General features: G+C 40.9%; 1 protein-coding gene across 1 annotated transcript in view; it reads left to right on the forward strand.

Moving 5' to 3' along the window:
- The window catches only part of METTL4 (methyltransferase 4, N6-adenosine), a 203,019-nt gene extending 194,397 nt beyond the window's left edge, over positions 1-8,622 (forward strand). The window contains exon 9 of the transcript XR_014492138.1: positions 8,578-8,622. The gene's annotated coding sequence lies outside the window, so the exon portion shown is untranslated. The remainder of the gene's footprint in view (positions 1-8,577) is intronic.
- The last annotated feature ends 284 nt before the right edge of the window (positions 8,623-8,906 follow it).

An 8,906-nucleotide genomic window follows, 5' to 3' on the forward strand; every position in this document is an offset into this window, starting at 1 on the left:
GCCTGCTATCCTAGGTTCCAGTAATTTAATTTAATTTTAATTTAATTTAATAATATTTCTATACTGCCCTTCTCCCTGAGGACTCAGGGCGGTTCACAGGGCAAGAATAAAATACAAAATTACAAATATTAAAAAGAAATTAAATAATTGCCCGATTTTAAAACAATCAATATATTACAATTATAAAAACCCCAACGATAATATTAAGAATGCAAAAATAAAACCCCACCAATCCCCCATCAGGCTAGGCCGGCTTGTACAAACAAAAACGTCTTGAGATTGCGACGAAAGGAGCGAAGATCGGGCGCCATCCGGAGCTCTACCGGTAACTGATTCCATAGTTCCGGAGCGCCCACAGAGAAGGATCGCCCACAGTAGCCCTGGGCATCACAAACATCATGGAGAAAAACAAAGTACAACTCTGAAACCTCAATGATATTGATAAACTCTGAAACAAGCTTTACTTTCTGAACATTTGTTTAATGAACAGGGGCATGCATGTGGGGTCATCAAAAAAACAAAACCCAACCTCAAGGTAGGGCCATTATGACTGCATGAGCTGAGGGAGATATGTGGTTCAAAAAATGTGAAAAATAAATAAATAAAGGATTAAAATCTTTCCCTTTAATATAAAAAGGGGATGGGTCTTTGTTTATATGTTTTGATTCCCCCACCCCCACCCCATATGTAATTGTTAATGAAGCTCTAGGAAAGTTCAGCCACATACAAAGAAGGGCGGATCTGGAGTATTTTCACAAGGTGATTATAGACTGAATCATTAAGCTTTTTTCTTAAAGAGCAAAGACCATTTTCAGTGAAAAAAATATTCCTTTAGATGTGTCAAATGTTCAGTGCGGATCTATTAACTTTCACTGATTTTCCAAAGCATCTGAGGAAAGGTCTAGACCAATATTTTTCAACTCTGACCATTTTAAGATGTGTGGATTTCAACTCTCAGCATGCTGATTGGGTAATTCTGGGAGTTAAAGTGCACACATCTTAAAGTGGCCAAGGTTAGAAACACCCCTCTAGAGAGCCTCTGAAGAAATGAAAAATGTTTTTTCCAAGGTCTCCCAGTAGTTTGAGGTAAATCATAACAATCGAAATGGCCAAGCAAAGACAGGGGGAAGGAGACAGAATTGCTATGGCAGAATTTCAAGAGTTATATGCAGTGAGAGCACCAGTAATGTAAACCAGGGCTTTTCAACTGGTGGTACGCATACCACTGGTGGTATACAAGCACGTGTCTGGTGGTATGTGGCATAGCCTTCCTCCCCCTGCCTCCCCTCTGCCTTCCCCCCACCTCGCTCCTTCCCAGCTCGCTTGCAGAAAACATGCTGCTTGGCGGCGGTCTGCAGGAACCCTACTGAGGCCGCACGAAGAGTGCAGGTGCAGAGCAAGGCCCCGCCCTCCCCATGGAGTTGTTGTGCAGCAACCAGATTGACTTCCGGTGCTGCCCACTACTAGAGAGGGCCTGGCCGGATGGAGGCTTCCAACCGAGCCAGCACACTCCCCCCCACGGTTCCAAGGATGATGACTGCCACCAGCTGCGGGGCTGACACCTTGCAGCCGCCAATCCTGCCATGGGGTGGAGTGCCGGCAGCCACAAGGCCACGGCAGCCCAGAGTGAGTGAATCAGGTAGGAGGCAGGCAGCCCCTTCAGCCATAACCGCCCCTCCTCCTCCGGTGGCTGCTGTGGAGGAGCGTGGGTGGTTGTGTCGGGGACAAGCAGGAAGAGCCAGCTCAGTATTTTAGAATGGGACATTGTTAGGAGCGCTCGCTCCATTTGAGATACCGCAAGTGCACTACCATAAAGTTATTTTGCTTGATCATTGTAATCTTGGCTCTTTTGGAAAATCCTAGGTTTTTGTCTCCGGAAAGGGGCGGGGCTCGGAAACACTAGCGCACATGTTGCTGAAGTGCCTGGTGAAGACATGCAGCAGCTCATTCGCCTTCTTAAAGAGAAGCTGCATCTCCGCTTCTGCCCCATGAGCGGTGAATTACATGTGGACACAATCGCAAACCAGCTTGCGTTCTACCACCTTTCAAATTGCTAGACCTCGAGGCACATGCGCCTTGTTGCCTTGGGAGTGACGTTGACTTGCCCAATCTTTTGCCAAAGGAGCGTTCCTTGTCTGGAGAAAGGAGTTGGAGCTGCTCCAGCAGGCTGCTTCTGTGGCAGTGGGGCATGCTGGTGCCCTGTGCTGCGCTCCGTCTGTGGGGACTGCCCTGGGAAAGGTGGAAGCGCAGCTGTGAACTGGGATGGTCAACTGCTCCAAGCCCTGTCTGGCTGGCTTTGTGCCTCTGTCCCCCAAGAGCAGATGGTTGTGAGTTGCTGCCATGTGCTTCCCTGAGTGTGCCTCAGCCCCGGATCTCCCCCCACCCAGGACTCCAGCTGCATCTGCAGAAGGCGAGCGGGGCAAAGGGTGCCTGTGTGAAGGGCGCCTTCCTGCCCCGCAGTCCAGAGCAGCATTGTTGGTGCGCGTAAATCAACTCTAAGCGAATGCAAGGTGTTTCTGTTGCTGGAATAAAGCTTATTAAATAAGCTGGCAACCTCCGAGTATCGTTGATAAATCTTCCCCAACTTTCCTCTGGTGCTTCATAAAGAGTTAAGTGGGCATGAGGTGTCTTGGTAAAAATGGATTTGGACGGAAAGAAGGAAGGAAATGACAATGGGAGGGAGGGAGGGAGGGAGGAGGAAAGGACAAAAAGGGAGGGAAGGAAGAAAGGAAGGTAAGAAGGTAGGGACAATGGGAGAGAAGGAGGGAGGGAGGGAGAGAAATAGAGAGAGAGAGAGAGAGAGAGGGAGGGAGAGAGAGAAGGAGAAAGAAATAGGGAGGGAGAGAGAAAAAGAAATACAGAGGGAGAGAGAGAAAAAGAGAGACAGAGAAGGAGAAAGAAAGGGAGGGAAATAGAGAGAGGGAGAGAGAGAAAGAGGGAGAAATAGAGAGAGGGAAAGAGAGAGAAATAGAGAGAGAGAGAGGGAGAGAGAGAAGGAAAAAGAAATAAGGAGGGAGAGAGAAAAAGAAATACAGAGGGAGGGAGAGAGAAATAGAGGAAGAGAGGGGGAGAGAGAGAGAAGGAGAAAGAAAGGGAGGGAAATAGACAGAGGGAGAGAGAGAAAGAGAGGGAGAAAGGGAGAGAGAGAGAAATAGAGGGAGAGAAAGAGGGAAAGAGAAGGAGAGAGAAAGAGGGAGGGAGAGAGAGAGAAAGAGAAAGAGAGAGGGGGAGAGAGAGAGAGGGAGAGAAAGAGAGGGAGAGAGAGAAATTAAATTAGTAACATGGTTGTTAAATGAATCTGGTTTCCCCACTAACTTTGCTTGTCAGAAGGTTGCAAAAGGCAATCACATGACCCTGGAACAATGTGACCATCATAAATATGAATTGGTTGCCAAGCATCCAAATGTAAATCACATGACCCTGGGGATGCTGCAACAGTCATAAGTGTGAAAAATGGTCATAAGTCACTTTTTTCAGTGCCGTCGTAACTTTGAACAGTCACTAAGCGAATTGTTGTAAGTCGAGGACTACCTGTACTTTATCATTTTTTTTCCTTTTTTTGGTCAAATTTTTGACACCTTGCTGGGTGACTGGTGGTACTCAGACACTGGCTTATCCTAAAAGTAGTACAATGGGTGAAAAGGTTGAAAAGCCCTGATGTAAACATTCTTGTAAATGGGAGAGATTCCAGAGATTCTTTTTAATGGAGGGTCACAAATATTCATAACTAATAATCACAAATATGTTTGGCAGTCACAGAAAATTTTAATCAGGCAACAATTCAATTAAACACTCACATCACTGGGATTAATGCAATCACTTACCATAAGAATAGTTGCATAACATAAATGACATCTCACTGTAAATTTATTCTCCTATGCCTAAACCATTTCCTAGTAGGACAGGACAATGAAAATTAATTGTAATTTAGAGATGTCTTTAGAAGCAAAGCTATCTTTCCACTACATTTTATGTAGTAAGGGTATAAAGTCCAACTTGTCGTGCTCTTGGCAATTACCATTAAAAATAAAATTCAGAAGGAGTATGCTGGCAGTTTGAAAGCACTTAAAAGAATGAACTGACAGTGCTTCGTTAGCAGGAAAACGCTATGGGTAGCTACTTAAACTTTTAAATTGACATAAGAAGGTAACAAAGATTAGAACAAAAGTTCTAACCATTATTAAGGAAGCAGCCAGTCCAAATTAAATAGAATGGCACTTTGATCTGTAGCAGCTGCTTTTGGGTTCAAGGTAAAGGTAAAGGTAAAGGTTCCCCCGCACATGTGTGCTAGTTGTTTCCGACTCTAGGGGCCGGTGCTCATCTCCGTTTCAAAGCCGAAGAGCCAGCGCTTGTCCGAGGACGTCTCCGTGGTCATGTGGCCGGCATGACTAGACGCCAAAGGCGCACGGAACGCTGTTACCTTCCCACCGGAGTGGTCCCTATTTTTCTACTTGCATTTTTACATGCTTTCGAACTGCTAGGTTGGCAGAAGCTGGGACGAGTAACAGGCGCTCACTCTGTTTGCGGCACTCAGTATTTGACCCACCAAACTGCCGACCTTCTGATCTACAAGCTCAGTGTCCTAACCCACTGAGCCACCATGTCCCTGGGTTCAAGATACCATCTTCCTTATCACATCAATTCTCAAATTGTAAATACTAATCATTCAACTTTAGGTTTATTGATGATCATTTACATTGCCCAAATGTTGAAGCTTTTGAGGGTAAATTGTTGGATTGTTTTATAGTTTAACCTGCTGAATCTAAATCTGCCTCTTTTTGAACTATACAACTTAAGGAAGAAGAGATGTATAACATTATGTACGCCATAGCATAGATTTAGAGCAATACACTTTATTTTGATTATTAGGTCTAATATTTATTTCCTGCCTTATTTCCCTACATTTTAGAATTTTAAAAATTGCAAGTGGTGTTCCACTAGAGAGTATATTTGGGGTAATAATGCAACATGGTATATTACATGAATGTATTTTGCACATGAATTTACTTTGTGGTGGATGAATTTAATTGCCCAAAATTGGAGCCTCTTACCAACTTTTTCTTTCTATAATGGGAAATAATAATGGAGAAAAAAATTCAATGTGCATACTTTGTGAATGAAAAGGAATCTTTAGATCTGGATATGTAAAACTTTGCTTTGGTTCCATGAGCAAAAATCTGATCATAAGGTCGCATTTTTCTTCCTCTTCTCTCCACTACGTTGTCTTCTAAATGGTGTGAAGCTTCTTGGATGAGAAACAAAACGTCTTCGAAGAAAAACAAGGAAGTCCAGTTGCCTCATGAAAAAGCATCTTTGGGATAACCATGGTGTCCTTTTTCCCCATTCTTCTTTAAATTTGTATCTTATTAAGAAGATAATAAGGGATGCGGTGGCTCAGTGGGTTAGGACGCTGAGCTTGTCGATCAGAAGGTCGGCAGTTTGGCGGGTCGAATCCCGAGTGTCGCGTAACAGAGTGAGCGCCTGTTACTCGTCCCAGCTTCTGCCAACCTAGCAGTTCGAAAGCACGTAAAAATGCAAGTAGAAAAATAGGGACCACTACGGTGGGAAGGTTACAGCGTTCCGTGCACCTTTGGCGTCCAGTCATGCCGGCCACATGACCACGGAGACGTCCTCGGACAAGCGCTGGCTCTTCGGCTTTGAAACGGAGATGAGCACCGGCCCCTAGAGTCGGAAACGACTAGCACGCATGTGCGGGGGAACCTTTACCTTTACCTTAAGAAGATAATAAAAGCTATATAGGATGAGACAAAAGTCCTACCTAAGATTTAATATTATCTCCATATTCACCACTGTACTGAAGCTTCTATAAAGTCCACAAGTGAAACTCAAGAGTTTCCTCCTGTTTCTGTTCCCTGGCAAGCAAGATAGAAACTAATATTGTCTGCAGTTTGGCTCTTATTTTGATCTTTCCAGTTTGTATTGTTTCTAGGCCTGTGGGAGAGTACTGAATTCCGAAGGGCTGCTTAAAACATGTTAAATAATAAATAAATAAATTACAAGTATTTTCAGAAAAGAGTGTCAGATTTTATTTATATCTGGGGTGTATAATTTGGTAACGGAGTAATGAATTTGTAACGAATTATTTCTGTATCTTAGTTGCGACTGGCAAAATAATTTGTGTTGGATCAAAAAGGTCCAGTAGTAAGTATAAGCTCTGTTTGTTTGTTCATTCCTCTTAATAACCTAATTTTCATACTGGAGTTCAAGGAGGCATACATATATTTCCCCATAACAAGACTTGCGAGAGAGGTTAGGCAGAGAAAGAGGCATTGGTCCAAACTCATGAAAAGATTGTTTCTGACTCACCTTTTCAGTGCCTGATTCAGAAGGCAGTATTATAGATTTGAAAGTTACCAATCACAGTTATAATAACTTGGAAAAAACTTTATGCTAACATGACAAAGCTTCGTCTGTATATCCTCATCTACAGTATAAGCTCCCTTGAAAGTTTTTGTGCAGTAAATTTAATTCATCTCTGGAACCGGGAAATTTTGTAAGATCAGACTTAGACTAATGCCACAAATATAAAGATACAAGCTAATAAGTAAATATTTTTTAAAGGAAGAAAAATCTATTTGGATTACAACATTAATTAAACTCTAACTCTATTGAACTGAAAGGTCAACTGTGTTGTCATCCTAATGAAAACTTGTGTGGTTATAATTATAGCTTATATAAGAACAGTCATTCTGGTAGCAACTCAATGTCATCTGCAATTTACTTTGAAAATGTACCCACATAGAACTTTTCTAGAGGAGGGGCTGCATTGAATCAACACATCAAAGCTCTTCAAATAATACATTTCTTTGGGAAAGTTTCCTTTTAATTTGTGGTACTGATATAGAGATCTTATTCTAATGGAGTATAAACTTGTAAAATCCATTATTGTTCTAGCTGAATAATCTCTGAAGAAAGGAAAAGATAAAGTAGCTTGAAAATACAATGTAGCAACAAGTTGGTATGTTTCGTTACCAATTAACAGAATGATCTGGTGATTGTATGGCCCTTTAATGTTGAACAGTATCTTTATACTTCATCATTTTTCAATTTCTCTAATTCTCAAGGTCTTATATGTTATGTACAGCTAACAAAACTGGTACTGAGAAATGGTATTTTGCCATAATGACTCTTCCTTTCTTATGGTTCATAACTATGTTTTCAGCAGAAGGCCAACATGTTTTAAATAATTCCAACTATGCCAATAGGCTGCTGTATTGGTTCAAGAATATGGCTACCTGAATAATTGATGAATTAATAATTTAGTGCTACATTGTAGGCAGAATATGGCAAAACTGCACATGAGACGTAGGAAATGTATAGTGGTGTTGAAAATAAGCCAGGGGGATGCATATATGAACAATCCCTTTGTAACAACTATAAAAGTGTGATCTGTGTATGATTTCATTCAAATGGTTTCTGTTCCCCAGCGAAGATTGCAACTGTGAGACATTCCTTGTGCCCATTACTAGATTGTGTTCCTGTGCTGTTGTAGAGAAGATAATCAGTCTTATTAACTTGGATAATGAAAGTCAAATACTACAGGGATGGAGCTTGGCACTCAATTCCAATCCCTCAGCAGGTAGCTAAGGCAGCTTAAAACTGAATTTGACAGCTTTGACTTACACTGATGCATCTACAGAATACAGTTTAATTGGTAAGAATAAAGAAATGGTTTGCCACTGACATCTTCCAGGATCCTTTTCACAACTTCTTAGCCTAATCAGTATCCCTAGACTTTCCAGATGACTTCTTTCCACACACTGATAGGATCAACCTTGCTCCACCTCTGAATGTCTGGACCTGATCTATCCCGACTGAGATGGGAAAGCTGCAGCAGAAGCAATAGGATAAAGTATTAATCCACTTAGCCTGAGAATAAAAGAGCTCTTGCAATCTCCTATTGTGTTAGGTACAGTCCAGTTTAGTCCAGGTTTCTCTAGAGAAGCCCAAGCATATTGAGAAGCCCAAGCTTATTTAATTTTTTATGGTTTGAAGAACAATGATATTCGCCTTCACAAGAAAACCGTAATAATTGTATTCCTCCACAAGGTGGTAGAAGTGAGCAATTAATTATTACATTCTGGGTACATAGTTACATTTTTATTGTACTTTAACACCAATATATCCTCTTAGCTGAGTTATGGAATATGAAAACAAATAATCATACTTTATATTAAATTCAAGGTCTAATAATAATGGAATTTTTGTTTATTCAGAAAGAGAAGCAATCTAAAAAAAATCTCTTCAAAAGATTTCTTCTCATACTCACCCTCTTTTCAGTGCCATGATTTTATAAAGGAATTTATAATAAATATTTTTAGAAATGTTTTGGCAATAATCAGAAACTCCCATAAAAAACTTCCTCAATATCTTATTTGAAAACACCTTGTGTTTCATTAGCTGTATCTTCATGTTTTTTTAATGGTGACTTTTGCCAGCATTATCATTTCCAGTCCTATTGCACTGATATACGAAGAAATGTGTCGGTGCTTTCATTAAAATGCTGCCATTTGGTGGAGCAAGTTAAAATATTCTTTCTCTCTTTTGTATTTTTAGCAGACGAATGCCAGATAGGAAAGCTCTGAGAAGTCAATGGGAACAAAAACTTTCACTGTGTGACTCATTGCTATATACATAAGCATTGTCTATAATCCTAAGAAGTCAGAATAATAGAACAACAGAAAAAGAATTTTTCCTGTTTTCTTATTATTGCTTGGACATTTAATGCTCTTTGAACGTAAGTATCCTTTGGAAGAAGCTAAATTTGATACACTTCTTACTTTTGTGTTTAAGTGTCTTCAAAATTACTTCCATCTGTCATTTACCATATGTAGCTCTATGTTTGCTTGTGCTAAGCTGTTTTCCCTTCCTGGCATAGAAAAGAG

This window comes from Vipera ursinii (assembly GCF_947247035.1).
Source record: "Vipera ursinii genome assembly, chromosome: 3".
Classification (NCBI taxonomy): Eukaryota; Metazoa; Chordata; class Lepidosauria; order Squamata; family Viperidae; genus Vipera; species Vipera ursinii.